The following is an 18176-nucleotide window of genomic DNA, read 5'->3' on the forward strand; positions in this document are numbered from 1 at the left end:
ACTCTCTTCAATTTTTTGTAGGGGGGGGGAGGAGGAGGAGGGCTAAGATCCGTGGGTGAAGCTGAACCACTAGTCATGAACACGGGCCAGGGCCTAAGCCGTTCCTTGCCACTCCGTGTCGTAAATGGCATATTGGCAACTTTACGTTTCTCCTCAGATGATTTTAAGTTTCTCTTTTTGCTACTTTTTCTTAACTTGGGCTTTTTGGATTTTACATGCCCGGTACTACGAGATTGGGCATCGGGCTTGGAAGACGACGTTGATGGCATTTCATCGTCTATGTCATGACTAGTGGCAGCAGCTTCAGCATTAGGAGGAAGTGGGTCTTGATCTTTCCCTACTTTATCCTCCAAATTTTTGGTCTCCATTATATGTAGCACAAGATACTGCAGAATGTGTGAACTTGGTAATATTGCAGTACCAATGGACTTATACTGCTGGATTGGTTTTGCAAATTTGGTTATAATTATTATATTTTTATTTTTTTTTAAATTTTTTATTTTTTTTTACTTTTTTTTTATTTTTAAAAAACTTGGGAATAGTGGGGAAATAACTATGCCCTTAGAAGCACAGAGCACAGGACACAGCACCACTGGACTGAACAGGACACGGCACAGGACCCAGCAGCACTACGGAACTCAGCAGGACAGAGCACAGGACACAGCACCACTGGACTGATACTGCAGAATGTGTGAACTTGGTAATATTGCAGTACCAATGGACTTATACTGCTGGATTGGTTTTGCAAATTTGGTTATAATTATTATATATATATTTTTTTTTTTAAATTTTTTATTTTTTTTTACTTTTTTTTTATTTTTTAAAAACTTGGGAATAATGGGGAAATAACTATGCCCTTAGAAGCACAGAGCACAGGACACAGCACCACTGGACTGAACAGGACACGGCACAGGACCCAGCAGCACTACGGAACTCAGCAGGACAGAGCACAGGACACAGCACCACTGGACTGATACTGCAGAATGTGTAAACTTTGTAATATTGCAGTACCACTGGACTTTTACTGCTGAATGTGTGAACTTGGTAATATTGCAGTACCAATGGGCTTATACTGCAGGATTGGTTGTGCAAATTTTGTGGTAATTAAAAAAAATTAAAGTAGTTTTTGGTATTTTTTAAAAAAACTTTTTTTTATTTTTTTAAACACAGGGGAATATTGGGGAAATAACTATGCCCTTAGAAGCACAGAGCACAGGACACAGCACCACTGGACTGAACAGGACACAGCACAGGACCGAGCAGCACCACTGACCTCAGAAGGACAGAGCACAGCACACAGCACCACTGGACTGATACTGCAGAACACAGCACAGCACAGCACAGCACAGCACAGCACAGCACAGCACTAAACAGCACAGAACTAAACAGCACAGAGGACCACCTAACACACCCTCCCTCTACCCTGATCAATGCCCGAGTGAAGATGGCGGCGACCAGCGGGGAATTTATAGGATCTGAGTATCGTGAGATCCGACAACGGGATTATGAGTCAGAGCCTCAGTTTCACTTTTGAATTTGGCGCCAATACCCGGATCTGTTTCGGATCCGACTCGGATCCGCAACGTTCGGGTGGGCTCGGATTTCATAAATCCGAGTGCGCTCATCCCTAATAGGAATCACAGATGTTGCATTTGATATAGTGACAGGGCTGCAATTCCTTTTTTCTCCTACATTCTTTTATCCTACTAACCCTTCTGTGAATTTCCCAATATACGCAGCCACTATTTTCTCTTAAGTAACTTCCCTCATCTCAGCACTATCCTGAGTGGGGGACCTGCTATACAGTCTCTTTCTGCTTACAGCATATATCCTGCTATTCAAACACTCACTGTAATCACTTCACAGTGCGGCAAGATATCCGTCCTTCAAGTGTTCATAATACTTATACTCTTTAGTCAGGAAAATTATTGGTAGCTGAAAGCAGCTCAATCTTTATTTTACATTTGGGATGACATGACTTTACTACAAACAACATATCTATAGAGAAACATTATGTGGGGCGGAGAAGTCTTATTCCGGTTTCTCCATTCTTTCACTTAATCACTCATTTCTACACATGCGACGAGATACCTCTTGATCACATACTCATTTTGATTATCTCCTTTGGTGATGGGCTAAGAAATATTTCTACTTAAAACCAGCTAGATATTCATGATAACATAACATTTTTAGAAATCTAAAGAATTTAATTTCACTTTCAAACTTCAGTTACTACCTCTTTTCCTTTATCGTTATGGGGCAAATAAAATATTGTTCCAATTAACCCAATCTGGACATTTACCTTATAATCTTCAATTGTAACAGATTAAATAAAATCCCTTACATTTCTACCTCTTAAGACAAAAAGTAATCTCACCTTCCACATATGGTTCCCTTTTTATTACAGGAACTAAAAAGATGATGTATTATCTTTGACTTACATCATAGTACATACTATTTGTACATTAGGTATAAAAGATAGATGCAAAACGAAGAACATAAAAGAAAGAGGGAAAAAGGGGAAAAAAGAAGGGGAAACAAAAAAACCCCTCCATTAATAGAGTTTATATCATATTTCATACTTCCTCAAAATCACACAAAGGTTCAAATGCATTAACCCTTCTAATTATTAATGGAACCATTTTGTTTCAAAGTCATTATTTAATCCTATAGGAATTAACGTACCCATAGATAAAATCAATTTAATTTTGGTTAGGGCTAAGGCAATACTGGAATCCATTTTTCCCCAGTTTCACTTTACTTTTTTCATGCCACAAAAGGAAGCTATTGAATTGATGTTGCAATTGTGTACTGTACCATACCACATAGTTTATTCTGTAAGCAGTACATATTTCTCAGTGTGTTCCCTTATTCTGTATGTGAGGACAGCTGAGTACCAGTGTTCACCCTAAGTGAACACTGGTACTCAGTGTACCCAGTGCGGCAGCACAGGTATACACTTTTAGTGGTTGTCCTTGCACTACTTTGCCTTTAATTGCTGCCACAAAACTTCCTTATAATAATAACTTATAATAACTTCCTTCCTAATAATAATAATAATAATAATAATAATAATAATATCCTACTATAGAGTCTATGGAAGGTCTCACGGAAGCTAGGGGCCACACATTGGAGAGTATTCGGTCTTTGGACATACAGATGGACTTTTACTATTTAGTCATGTATTTAGTTGGTTGTAAATACTTACTTTCAGAGAACCGCAAAAGAAAATGATCTTGAGTGATTCATGGATCTCATATTAATATATCTATATCAGATATACCCAAGATATACTCAAGCAATGCTATGACTAAGAGCCTTAATTTGTCATTTATTGATAATTAGTGTTGTCTAGCCTCTTTTTGGTGGATAATATCTTAGCACAAAGAAGATCATCTAAGTCAGTTTTGATCTATGAGATATATCTCCAGTTTTCATGCAGCTGTAAAAACCATTTCTGATTTCTGGATTCAGATAACAATTACCTAGGAGAAGGATGGATAAACTCGAGTAACCTATTGTCTAGTTTCATGTGCCTTTGAATATGAATTGATGACAGGTGACAAAGATGAGCTTCTTCCCAAATGAATATGACTTCTGTATTGGTTTACATTAGTACTTGTAGGCTTAAATAATATTAATCTATTTATATTAACTTGCAAACGTAGCCATTCCCAAATTGTTTCACTCCTCTCTAATGACAACCCAGTTAATCAGAAAGCAGCTATGGCTCTGCCAGGTCTGGATGTGCAGGTAAACACCTTAAATACATGTACACTAAACAATCTCTCACTCCATAAATTTTGTGAACATGATTTAAATGTCTTTATCTTCCCTATAAATATACATTGAACGTCTGAAGGTCAAGGTCTGCTCAAAGTCTCCTAATCCTGTCTTGCATAACAAAATAGATTATCTGGAAAGCCAAATAATGATCTTGCCACATACTTATATACCCAGCAGGTGGACTTAGTGCAGACCTCCCTCATTAGCCCACTGCAGACCCAATAAAATATGCATAAAGGTGGCCATGTTTACATCTATGCTATTTAATAGCTTCTTTACTGGCAAATACAGACCATAATGTACTGCAATTCTTCTTTAGGTTCACAATTTAGAAAGTGAAGTTTTTTTCAGTAAGTTAAGTATAATAAACATTTTATGCTCTAATTAGAAAACATTGCTACCTAAATACCAGATATTAATTCACATTATCTCCTTCAAAATTCAATAAATTTACTGTCTAAACATTTCTAAACTATGTTACTGTATAACCCTGAAAGGACAACAAAACCACCCAGTGCTCTATTCGATACACAATGAAACATAATGTATGCAAGCCAGAGTCAAGAGTTCCGGAAAATTTGGTGCAGAGAGAATGTGGATGACAATATGATGCTTTCTCCCATACCAAGCAGCTTATTTCATGCTGCAAATATTACGGTGCAGTACATTTATGACTACTCCACATTAGGAATGCATAATAAAAAGCCTTCACAAATAATAATAAAAATAGTCGGTTATAAGTTACACTTAACTAAACAATGTAACTGCATGAGACATTCACTGCTGCAGAAATACAGTATATTTAGCACTGAGAGATTGCCTAAAATGTCAATAGCATAAAGGTTTGTATATGTGTGTGCACGTGTGTTCATCTGTGATAGATATTATATATCAGTATTCATTTAGAGAATGCAAAATGTGTGCTTTGTAATTGTCTATTAGTCAGTGTAATATTGTGCTTAGTAATTATTAGGATGGAAAGGTTTTTTGGAGGTGATTGTGAACAGCTTTTTCTAAAAGCAAATTAAAATACGATTTCAAACAACATGTATAGTAATTATATTAGAAAATAAGTATTCTACCAAAATTAATTGTGTTATAGCACAGAAGAGAAATTATTGCTGTTACAATTAGATTATTTTTATATGGACATTAAAAATGTATACTATATTGTACTATTCTAAATTTTATTATAAATTGGTTACCAAACATACTGCATTTTTATAAAGAAATACAAATGCAATAAAAACCTTTATATTTTAAACAGAGTCATTTATGTCTATTCAGAAATGAATAAGTAAACAGATGCAGTTTTGAACAGGGTTAATCAGTGCAACACAACTATTTCTGGATCAAAATGAAATGATACATAAAATCCTGTTTTTATGTCCTTCTTGACTGATGTAATTATTTTAGAACACAGGTTCTGTGACACATACTTGCATAGTTCTGTTAAACCCACCACAAGAAGAGATTTGCTTTACAAAATCCATACCCCAAGGCAAGGTAGTCAATGTAGATTCAAGCTGCACCATGTACAGTAGTTTTAATAGAAGCCATATGATAGATAATTCTACATGCTGTGCCATAACAATGCTCTGTTTATAATTCAATATACTCACCTATTCAGTTTTATGCAATATTTTTGTGTCAGTTGTAAGAAGTAGATTCAACAACACATCGTTCGCTTATATTACATAAGCAAAACACCATCGCTGGGGTATATTTTACAGTATAGAAAATATTGCATAATTCTTGCAAGCCCAAACCTACACAGACCTCTTTTCAGAGCCCAGGGCAAATTGTTCTTTAAATAGGCAAGTATTTATCTGTATGAAACATAAAAATTACATTAAACAGGTTAACATTATTAAAGTCCTGTACAGTAGAGTCATTATATAACTACTGGATCCACCAGTCCTTATTCACAACCCCTATGTTAAAGGTCATATACTAAAGTTTAGGATGGACTTACTTTGTCACCATGTAGTGGTTGGTTGTTACAGATTGCTGGGTTTTACTTACCACAAATAACCTGCAGTTACTGACCACTCCTACTGGTGCTGCTTGACCAGAAGACATTCACTGATTCTGCCAAATGTGCACCAATCTGATAACCCCAGTACCAATCCCCACCCCCCTCTCCCCTGGGTTGCCATTACAGAAACTGCGGGCCCAAATTAATCTGGCAGGGCCCCCCCTCACCATAAATGTTCCCTCCATCTTCGCCGTACATGCGCCCCTTTCCTTCATACAGGGAATGCCTCCCCCCACTCCCTAATCACAGTACATACCTTTCCTCATCACAGTACATGCCCCCCCACTCCTTCATTAAGTAAATGCCTCCCCCACTCCCTCATCACAGTACATGCCTCCCCCCACTCCCCCATCACAGTACATGCCTCCATAATCACAGTAATTGTTCAGTTCCCCCCCTCATGACTGTAAATGTAACTTCTCTTCTCCCCCCATCCCATCACAGTAAATGTCCCCCTCTCTCCTCCCCTCATCCCATCACATTATATGTGCCCTCCCCTCCCCCATCCAATTCCAGTTGTCTCCCTCTGCCCAATCATATCCCAGCAAATGTCCTCCTCTGCCCAATCACATCCCAGTAAATGTCCCCCTCTCCACAATCTCATCCCAGTAAATGTCCCCCTCTCCAGTAAATGTCCACTCTCTCTCCATCTCTCCGGGCCTCCTTGTCTGTCTGGGCCCCTTACAGCTGAACCGGCTCTACCCTCTGAATGTGGCCCAGCCCCTCCCCCCAGTTGTAAGAGAATAGCTGCTGCCACCCCAAGCTCCCATAGTCCGTCACACCTTTCTTTTTCTCCTTGATGGTGCTGCCAGTTCTGTTTCATCCCGGCTGTGAGCTCTGTGTGCCAAGCATGTATCTCTGCTTAGTGCTTGTCACTATATTCGTTTTCTGGCTCCCTTGTGTTATACCCTGTTCTTAGGTTTCTTGTGCTACTTTGCCTTTGGCTGATTACTAAACATTGCCTATATATCCCTCCCACTTGCTTGTCCAAGGAATCTTCCTTAGTATTAAGGATTTATCCTTGCTGTTCTTCTTCTATCCAGCTGTACCGCTTACCCAGGGCCGGATTAACCCTAGGGCTAACTGGGCTACAGCCCAGGGGCCTCGGGCATCCAGGGGGCCCTTGAAAGTGCTCAGCAGCAGTATTGATTGGTCGGGGGCGCCCCCGGCATGCTGTAGTTCTCCTTACTGAGGAGATCTCGTGAGTCTCACTCTCACTAGATCTCCCCAGTAAAGAGCGTGCAGCGCGCCGGAGAAGGAGGAAAGTGCCGGGGGGGGGGGGGGAGGGCTCGGCTCGGATCACCGGAGGGGCCCTCATGGGGGAATGGAGGCCCCCTTAGCCCAGGGGCCTCCATTCCCTTAATCCGGCCCTGCGCTTACCCCACATAGTACTATGCTTAAGCCCCACCACAAGTTCTGAGACCTGCATCATGTTAGACTCAATGTCCTGGGTGTGGGTAACACCAACTTAAGCTATTTCAGAATGTCTATCTGTGTTCTCTTGATAAGCACCACTTTGCTGGCTACTCTGGCTCGATCCTCCTGACAACTTATTTTGTATCCTGACTGCTGGGTAGCAGGGAGAGCATTGACTCAGAAAACAGGGTTCAGCACAGGATAGTCAGGGATGGATTAGAGTGTAAGCTCTTAACTGCAAGTCACAGCAGCACAGCATGCATAGACGTCTCACTGGAACAGAGCAGGATCTTTAGAATAATTATGTTTCTTACACAGAGCGAGCTCATTACACACAACACCCACTTTAATTTGGTAGATGGCCTTTTTTTTCCATTTATATACAATTTTACATAACTGTTGGCAGGGGCTACTCCATAGGAAACTATCATCCTTTACCTTAGAAACATCAAGGAGCTGCACTTTGAAAGATAAATATATCTTTATTTATTTTATGTCATATTGATCAATTTACTTGTGTTTTCTGCTGTATCTATCGTTTTCTTGAACTTACTTTATATTTTATTACTTATTTCTATCACTCTATTACTCGTTCCCTACAATTATTCTTATTCTATTCTTTATTTTTTCCTTTCGATTTGAGCCAGTCACAGATGCCGCGTCCACGTCGGCAGACACAGACTCCTCTTGCCCGTCTGTGAGACGGGGATTCCGCTGCTATCCCTCCCCTACTGCCATGTCTTAGACATACACAGCATTGGGGTCCCAGGGGGCATGATGGTAGGAGAGATCGAGCAGCAAGGGGATCGATGATCCCGCAAGATGTCAGAGGTAGTGGCAGACGATTGGAAAGCTGCAGGTTAAGCCAGGTGGCTTCTCTTGTTGATAGACAGCAGACAGCCATTTCAGCACCAACGGTTTTAACGGGCGTTCCCACCAATGAGAGCTCCGTCCCCTCCTGCATGGCGGACATTTTAAATGAAGAAGAGTTTAGGGATGAAATTAAAATTAACAATCCAGCAGTAAATACAGCAGCTAATGTAGTTTCACAGTTACAAGGGCAAACAAGTGTGGTGGCAGTGACACATTCAATGTTGATGCCTTCAGTAGTTAACTTATTGCAGGGAACTGGTAATCAGATACAGGATTTCAGTTTGGAATCAGATTTAATGACCCCTGTGCAGCAGGGTATACAACAGAGTAATATTTATTCAGCACAAAATTCTCCTGATGGTTTGTTACAAAAGTGTAGACAGGGATAACGGTCAGTTAGGTGGGGTACAACAAAATTTTTCTCTGTCATCAGCTGGCATTGTACAAACTGCTCAGGTATCTATGCAAACGTCTGATAGGTTTATGGGTGTTTCTGGAGGAATCATAAGACTCAGGTGAGGTTCAAAGGAAAATATTGAGCCTGCTTAAATCTCACATCAAATCACAAAAAAAGCATAGAAATAGGAGATCAGGACAGGTATAACAAATGGCTCAAAGAAGTGAAGACATGGTTAAGGTTTCAAACACAGCTATTTTGAGAGATATTAGAGCAAGCGTACGGAGGGAAATAGAGCGAGGATTGTTTGTAGACATTTTTACAGTAACTGAGGCAGGTAAGAAGAAATCAGCGATAGCTAAAGCCAAAGATGGCAGTGGTGAGGAGAGTTTTAGATTATACAATAATTGGTTAGCAGGCTTCATAGTTTTTGCATCGGCATATTTGGAAAGTAGGCCTGCAGAGCATCAGTCAATATTGAAATACATGCATATGATACAAGGAATGTATGTGTCTGGTGGGAATCGGATCTGGAAGTTACACGATTAGGAGTTTCGTAAGAAGGTTTCTGGATTATAAAGTATACCCTTTGGGTATAAAGATGTAGAAATTTGAGTTGCAGTGAAACAGTCTGTCATAACTGGTCAGACAACGAGTCAACATAGGAGGCAGTCCTCTCCAGGTAGATCAGTCCATTTCTTTCAGGTTGGAAACAGATGTTTTGCAAACAACAATTCACAGTGCCTTAAGGGAACCCAGTGTAAATTCTGACATCTTTACTTGCGATGTGGTGGTAGACACACAGCTAAGGAGTGTAATTGCCTGTCAGAAGCTCAGGCACCCAAGAGGGCCCCCCAACCACTTCATGCTAAGTAGGGCCCCTACTCCTGTATATGTGGATGCCATGGCGAGGTGTCTCAGGCTTTATCCTGATAGAGAGGTTGCCAATTTTTATTGGAATGGTTTTACTGAAGGTTTCAAGTTACCGATTGTTGGGGATGTGAGAGTTTTTGAACATTGATAGAGAAGTACAATTGGGGCGTATTAGATGGCCTTTCACTTCCCTTCCCTGGTAATTTCACTGGTAGGTGTAGTGCCTAAAAAGCCGCAGGCAAGTTTCGGTTTATTCATCACCTATCTTTCCCAGAAGGTTTGACAGTCAATGATGCTATTGATCCACAGCATACTAGAGTTGTTTATCTAGATTTTTAGTTTGCTCTTGGCCTTGTGAGAAATTTTGGGGAAGGAGCATTGATGGCAAAAGTTGATAATGAAGCAGCGTTCTGCCTTTTTCCCCTGCATCCTTCAGCATTTCGCTTTATAGGTTTTCAAGCTAGGAATGGTTTCTTTGTTGATAGATGCTTACCAATGGGGTGTTCAGTTTCATGTTTTTATTTTGAGCGTTTTAGTTCCTTTTTATGTTTGTGAGTGACAGCTGGCACTGGGCATGTTGGCATTTCACATTATTTGAACGATTTTCTTATAGTAGCCCCTGCTAATTCCGATATTTGTGCTGAAGTTCTGTTTCATGTTAAGGCTTTGTTCCAAGTTTTCAGAGTACCCATGGCACACGAAAAGACTGAAGGTAATACTACATGTACAATCTTTTTAGGGATTGAAATTAATACTGTAGCTGGCTTTTGCAAGCTTCCTGTTGATAAAATTAAAAAACTGAGAGACACTATAGTTTTGTTTAGAAAGGCTAATAAAGTTTCCCTTATGCAAGTTCAATCCTTACTGGGGTCCTTCAATTTTGCTTGTCGTGTTCTCCCTATGGGAAAAGTTTTTTGTCTCGAATTGCAAATGAGTATTGCTGAAATTACTAGGGCACATGCAAAAGTTCGGCTGTCAAGAGAAATAAAAGGAGACCTGGATGTTTGGGATTAATTTTTAGCTCATTTTAATGGTGTAAGAATTTGGATGCAGCCAGCAGTATCTAATAGGGAGATTCAGCTGTTTACAGATGCATCGGGTTCTGTTGGTTTTGGTGCTTTTCTTGAAGGGTCGGGGTGTGTCTTGGCCTTTTAAATGGATTTCCTCAGGTTTGACATCCAACTTGCGGGTTTTTGATATTTTTCCTATCATTATGGCGTTGGAACTTTGGGCACATAGGCTGCGTAATAGAGAGATTGTGTTCTGGTGTGACAATTTGGGTGCAGTTCAGGCCATTAGTAAACAAAGTGTAACATCTACATCTGCAATTAGACTAATTAGGCACCTTGATTTGCATTGTTCGAAATTTAATATAGTATTTAAGGCCAGACATGTGCCAAGAGTAGATAACACATTAGCTGATGCACTTTCTAATGTTAATTGGTGTAAGTTTAGTGAGTTGGCCCCGAATGCTGATGCTGAAGGTACCCCCTGTCCTTTTCATGTTTGGCAGATTGTCGAGCCGGCATGGAAGGGCTTGCGGAGGACTCCCTGGCTCCCTCCACCTTGAATGCGTACAAAGCGACATGGATTGAGTGGGTATCTTTTTCGGGTAAAGCAGAGAATCAGCATATTGATATGGAGAGTACCATGTTGGAGTTTGTATGGCATAAATACAGGCTGGGGGTGTCTAAAGCGATTATGTCATCTACCTTGGCAGGGGCTTCAAAATTACACTAAAGTTTTTTAATTAGGAAAGCATTGAGAGTTTGGGCTAAAATGAGGCCAGTTGCAGAGGACAACAGGAGGTCTATTAATATTAATATGTTGCATGGGCTTATAGAAACGGCAAACAGTTTCAGAGTTTGAAGGGTTGCTGTTTGGGACAGCCTTTTCGTTGGCTTATATCGGTGCTTTCAGAATTGGAGAGCTTTCAGCATCTTCTAAAACAGCAACCAATGAAGGATTGCTTGAAAGAAATGTTTGTTTTTCCGATACATCACTGTTGTGCAGATTACACAAATCTAAAACTGATCAACTTAGTAGGGGGCGCTGGATTACAATGAAAGCACACCATGATTCTTCGGTATGTCCGGTGACTATGGCTAAAGAGAGTCAGGCCTTTAGGTGGTCAAACATGGTTGCTTCATTTGGACGGTTTGCCTATTAATAAGTATCAATTTAATTTTATATTTAAAAAATGTGTTGCCGATTTAGGTCTTGATATAGACAATTATGGCACATATTCATTCAGAATTGGTGCGGCCACCTCTGCGGCAGTTGAAGGTCCTTCGTGGAGCCTATCAAACGGCTGGGTGCTTGAAAATCAGCCGTATATAAAAGGTATATGAGACCCACTAAATTCTAATCTTCCATCCCACGAGTAGCGACCCAGGGTTCATCCGCTCTTAACTTTTGGAAGTGGGGGCATGAAGGGATTTCCTTGCTTTTTCCTCAAAGAAGGACCTCATAGCATGAGCACTTTCAAGGTTTTTGTGAGGTTTTAATCTTCATATGTGTTGCTCAATATTCCTTCCCTGTTCATGTTTTTCTATTTTCTTACAAGAGGCAATTATGCCAAAGGATGTAGTCTGTATTATTATGTAACAGTTTTGGATGAATATTACAAGTGTTGGGGTTCATGTCTTTTAACCTATATCTCATCCTTTTTACAGATGTTGACACGCCGCCCCTTTAGATCTGGGTTGTTGGGCATTCTTTTGTTTATTGAACTGTTAAGCACCCATTGACGCATGATACATCAAAGTGCCCCATCACAGCGAATTTTCAATGGATTGGGGTTAGAGGTTTGTGTTGGCACAAATTTAAATCCATACTTTTTGATAAAGTTGCGGTGAGTCAAGCCCCAGACATTTAGGTAATACACCTTGGAGGCAACGATTTGGGTAAGGGGAAAACTATTGGTCTTATTTAGCGTATCATTGATGACTTGAAAACTATTGCATCTAGCTGTCATGTCTCTTTAGGGGGTCACCTGTGCAGGTGCCCTGGGTATCGTTTTAGGAAGCGTACCCGTGAGGCCAGAGGGACTGGGGGTTTTCTGACACCTTAAGGCTGTGCAAGAGTTATGGCTGGCTGACCATTCCTTTAAGGTTTTGGTTAAGGTATTTTTATAGTGACTGGAGCTTGCCTGCATACATCTTCGTTGCCACCATCTTTACAGAATTAAATACACTGTGACCTTAGTTCGCCAAAATGTAATCATGTGTCTGTGTCATTATTTATGGTTATCTTTATTCAGATAAATCTTAAGGTATTTGGCCATCGGCACTTCTGGCATTTGCCAGAAGAGCCAGATGGCCAGTCCGGCCCTGTGCACAACACAAAGGGCAGGCTAGATGAACCTGTAGTTGCTAAATATTTGGTCATACTTGTTTATTAACTAACATTGACTATTTTCAATGCATTTGTTTTTGAAGGTCTCCAGGTATGTATTTAGCCTGATTATGTCTTTGAAGCTTTTTTTCACCCTGCAGCCAATAAACATTATTTTTGTCTTACATGCACCAAATCAGCAGACAAGTAGTACATTAACAATGTGACAGGTTCAAGTCATTCTGAAACAGAGACTTAAATACTTTGAGGAACATTACAAGGAGTAGCTCAAATGTCAGTCTCAGCTACCAATAATCCTTATAGAATACCAACCAGCAACACTAATCTTGTGTGACGGCAGGTCAGCAAATGTGCTGTTTTAGCAGCTGTGTCAGTAACTCTGCTGCCATGTACAACTTCAGTACATTTCACACAATCTATTTCTTCAATCTTTATCTGAAGGATCAGTAGTAATCATTTACCCATTTACCCATTGCCTATTTTAACTACCGAAGCAAATATGTATCAAAACAGTTGGTCTCTTAGGAAGCTCCCAAATATGGCTTAAGTGAATCCCAGAAAATGGAATAATTACATTTTATTAAAACAAAAAACCTGTATGAAGTGTCTATTTGTATGTATGAATGTTCTAAAACCTCTGTCTGTGCTCACGTTCTTTCTCAAAATACTCATGTGTAGCATGACATGTAGCATGTAGCATGACATGGCATTTTATTTACTGAGATATGGTCGCATAGACATTTACACCATCCAGTGAACAACTTCTGGGTGATTTTACTATTTGTTCTTTACAACATGTAAACAAATTATTTTTGGTCTATTTCCACTTTAAGGTGACCTATATCTACAGATCATGTTAAGATTTGCCAAACATATTTGGGCCATTCCAAAGAATTATTCAATTAAATAAGAAGAGTTTGAGATACTACACATAGTCATGGGTGGATTAATTTCTAAAATGGATTTATTTGGTGGTGGGGGAGAGGAAACTTTTATCATTTTCCAGAAATAATGTTAAAATCTTGTCAACTAACCTAACCCAAAGCCAACTTTCCTGCAGCAGTTCACCCCAGGAAAATACATTTTTACCACATACCTAACTATATATTGTCAATATTAAGCTTATGAGCTTTTTATTATTATTTGTAATATCAAGCAAAATGATATCACTATAAAATACCTGGGATCACTATTGGCAGAATATAATATATTTTTACTGTTACTAATGAATTATAGGGTTGTAAAAATATCATATTGATCATTTACAGTATAACTTTTAATAAATAGTTGAATTTTAAGGAAACAATTGCTGTCCAGTGTTTCATTAGCTCATCAGGCAAATCTGTACTACATATCAAGTATCTATTGTTAACCAATTCTCTATGCGTATTACTGTAATCTATCGTTCCCCTGTACTACACCAACAATTTTTTGAACATTTCTCTGCCTGGCTCCCTTGTCCTCTGACAACCCCACCATCATTATGGGTGATTTTAACATTCCTTTGATAATCCCCATTCTACTTATGCCTCCAAACTAATCTTTTAACTTCTTCCCTTAGCCTCTCCCAGTGAACTGAATACTCTACTCATCAGGATGGCCACTGCCTTGACTTTGTTTTCTCTAGACTATGCTCAGTTTCTGATTTTCTTTACATGAATTCTCTCTCTTGGATCATCACTGTAAAAGTTACAAGCTATAGGCCATTACGTTAACGTCTTTCCCGTGAAACTCAATCCAAGCCTTCTTATACCTTGTATAAGAAACCCCAAACTCATTTTAATACATTTAATTCTCTTCACAACCCTTCTTCCCCAAACCTTCAAGCTACTATCAGTGCCCAAGATCTTGCTTCCTATTACAAGGTCAAGCTTGATAAGATCCAACATAATATGGTAGTTTCTCGATAAACAAGCAGTTCAATTCCTTCCCTACACCCTCTGGCACCTTCTCTTCATTTGATCCCACAAATGAAGATGAAGTATCTACTCATTTCTTATCTTCTACTCTACTACCTGTCCTCTTGATACTGTACTCACACAAATCAGTCCATCAGTGTCTCCCATGCTCGTCCCAACCTTAACTAAAACCTGTAATCTCTCTCTCAATTCTGGTATCTTACCATCATTGTTCAAGCACATACTGATCTTTCCTCTTCTGAAAAGCTAAATTCTAACTCAAATTCTCTCTCAAATTATCATCCAATGACTTGATCACTTCTAAGTCGAAAAGCCATTACTCGCTTCTAATTACCCTTGATCTCTCTGTTACATTTGACACTTTTGACCACTCTCTTTTCAAATAAATGCTGCAATTCCTAATATTCTTTTACTAACATACAAGGCCATCAACAAAACTGCACAAACATACATCTCTTCACTTGACTGAAAATATCTCCCAACTCGGTACCTCCATCTTCACAAGATCTCCGTCTCTCATCCACATTCATCACCTGCTCCTATTCCCGGTTACAAGACTTTTTTCGGGCTGCACCCAATTTGTGGAATTTCCTCCCTCGCACAACAAGACTTTCCATTAGTCTTCAAACCTTAAACTGTTCTCTGAGAATCCGCCTCTTCAGGCGAGCCTATCAAATTCCTCAACTACCCTCTTAATTTCCATAGGGTACTCTATTACCACCCTCTACACATTCCACACAAGACTTGCATGGGTTTTTTATATACTCAATCAGCTCTCTGACTCCTGACCCCTGACCAACATTGCTGTGTCACTGGATCATATAGCCCACTAAGTACTTTCTACTTTTGCAATCTAGCTGGAGCAATATGTAGCACTTAACCTCATATATCTAACTCCCAATGACCTATAGATTGTAAGCTTGCTAGGAGGGTCCTCTTACCTCTCTGCTGACTCTATATAAATAAAAGTTAATAATAATAATAATAATAATAATAACCTGTCAAAGAAACAGAGTTCACTACACACTGCCAAAGGTAGTAGCTCTTCGAGAGAACTTCAATATTGAATTTATTATATTGATTGCCAAATAGATTTCTAAATTACAGAATGTTCTCCATTACTAAAAGATTAACTTTACACAGAAAGAAATAGAATCTAATGTGTTTTCCAGGGACAGTATCATGTATGTGTTTCAGTTACTAACATTAAGATATTTACAATATTTCTAATTTTAAACATCATTCTGTTATTAACCTAAACGTCTCAGCAACAGCTGCATTTTACTAGTATTAATATATGATATTGAAACATAAATGAAAATATAGCCTTGTCTATTACTAATGATTATTTCATGCAGTGAGTCTAATACTGCACAATACTAATAATAATACATTGCCATTACTATTATAGAACAGTACACAACAAGATTTAATGTCTACAAATGGAACTAATCTACCATGGTTTCAAGTATTGCCATACAGCAAACTCCATATAAATCACTGCATGCTTTTTGTATCTACATTATGCATCCCACATGTTTCGGTAAGTATTGAAAGCTATTTATCCAAACATTACAAAGGGTGAGAAATATACCATACTCTAATGTGATGGATTACACCAGATCCACCAGCCTTAATCTTTAAAACATGGTGTAGTCAGTATAGTCAGAATAAAACACAAAATTAAGGTGTATTTTCTTCTTAAAACTATGAGAAGGAGAAATTGACAAACTACAGTGCTCATAGGAAAATTGAAAGGTTTCCACTACCAGGGTACCTCAGATATTGAGTATTCTTCATTAAAGTGAGCATTTCAAAGATACAACAAAATAGGTTTGATATGACAGAAATCTTCCAAAAATCAATATTAAAATAATGTTTGTAATAATGACAAAACAAAAGGATTAGTTCTGATATGGGCCCAGGGACCTTGGGCATCTGGGGGCCTTGAAGGTGCTTGTTTTTTTTTGTTCTTTGTTTTTTTCTTTGGAGCTGATCAGCTGTAGCGTGGCCGGCGGCATTATTCAACGGCTGTCAGCTGGTCACTGAGAATGGCAGGCAGCTAACAGCAAATGTTATGCTGTTAGCTGTCTGCTGTCATTGTAGTCCTTCGCGGCGCGCAGTAATCTCTTTACTGAGGAGATCTTGTGAGAGTGAAACTATGAGTCATAGTCTCACTCTCACAAGATCTCCTCAGTAAGGAGATTACTACGCGACTCGGAAGCACTACAGGGAGGGGAAGAATGCCTGCAGCCAGGACAGATTAGGAATAGGAGGTAAGCGGGGGGGGCTCACAGGGGGGGCCTCACAGTACCCTTAGCCCGGGGGCCTCCATTCCGGCCCTGTATACAGCTGAGATCTGTCACGCTTGCTCCTCTTGTCTGAGTTCTGTCCTTTTCTCAGTATATTGTACTCTCATGAGCAGCCCCTCACCCTAGCCTCTAAGTTAATGGCTGCATTTATTTTGTCTACCTTGCGTGCTCTGTTTTTCCCATTGTTTGGTGCTGTGGAGCCTTACAGATCAATGGCAATAATAAAAATGAATTATATAGTTGTGTGGCTTTATTTTCAATGACACCTTATCTATTAAATGAATAGACCTCCCTGCGTCTCCCTTCCTGTAAATTCATTCAACAGATACAGCATCCAATCAGTTGGTTAATTATTGTAAATAATTGTATTATTTATATGTAATGGAGTATGAGACATTGTATGGGATTTTACAGCATTGATATATACACAAAAAAAGTAGTGCACGTCAACCTCAAAACAATAAACATCTCGGGAGCACAATGAACTTTGAAAACACAAAAAGGAAATGAGTGATGGCACTAATGGGACCTGAAATATCCAAAAGTGATTTACTGGAACCTGTTTCAAAAAGTATACAGTACATACTGTTTTCCTGCTTCTGGGACTCTGTATTTGAAGAACTATTCCTATTAACTCTACTCCTCACTACTCCTGCTTTATTCTTGACTTCCTATCATGCATAGTATTACTCATTCAGCACTCGTTGCTACAGTTAAAGTCCTTTGCTCAGCTGCCCCTTTAAATTATTTATTCCCCTTAAGGCTGCCTCATATTTATACCATTCTGCCAACATACACCATAAAGCATTCTATGTGGTTGCTTTTAACCCAGAGGTGGAACTAACGAACTGTGGGTCCCAGTGCATGGAGGAGGGAACCAGGCAGGGGCAGGATGGGCTGGGGGGCAGGGGGTTATCTGCCCCCTGGGCTGGTCCCATAGTGTGCTACTGCGGGCTGGGTGACAAGGCCACCTGCATTTTGTTCCCTTTAAAAGAGGCTGCTGAGATGTGTCTTGCCCCCACGGCTGAATTGCCAGCCCTCCTCTGGAACCAGGCCCCCCCACCCTCTGCATCTGCCATGCAGTGGGCCCCATTATCTCCATGGGCACTGGTGCACAGCACCTGCCGCATCAATGGTAGTTTTGCCACTGTTCTAACCCCTAGAAGACTTTCACTAATTTCCTGCATATAAATCTATCACTATAT

Source organism: Mixophyes fleayi, chromosome 3 (assembly GCF_038048845.1).
Source record: "Mixophyes fleayi isolate aMixFle1 chromosome 3, aMixFle1.hap1, whole genome shotgun sequence".
NCBI classification, from domain to species: Eukaryota; Metazoa; Chordata; class Amphibia; order Anura; family Limnodynastidae; genus Mixophyes; species Mixophyes fleayi.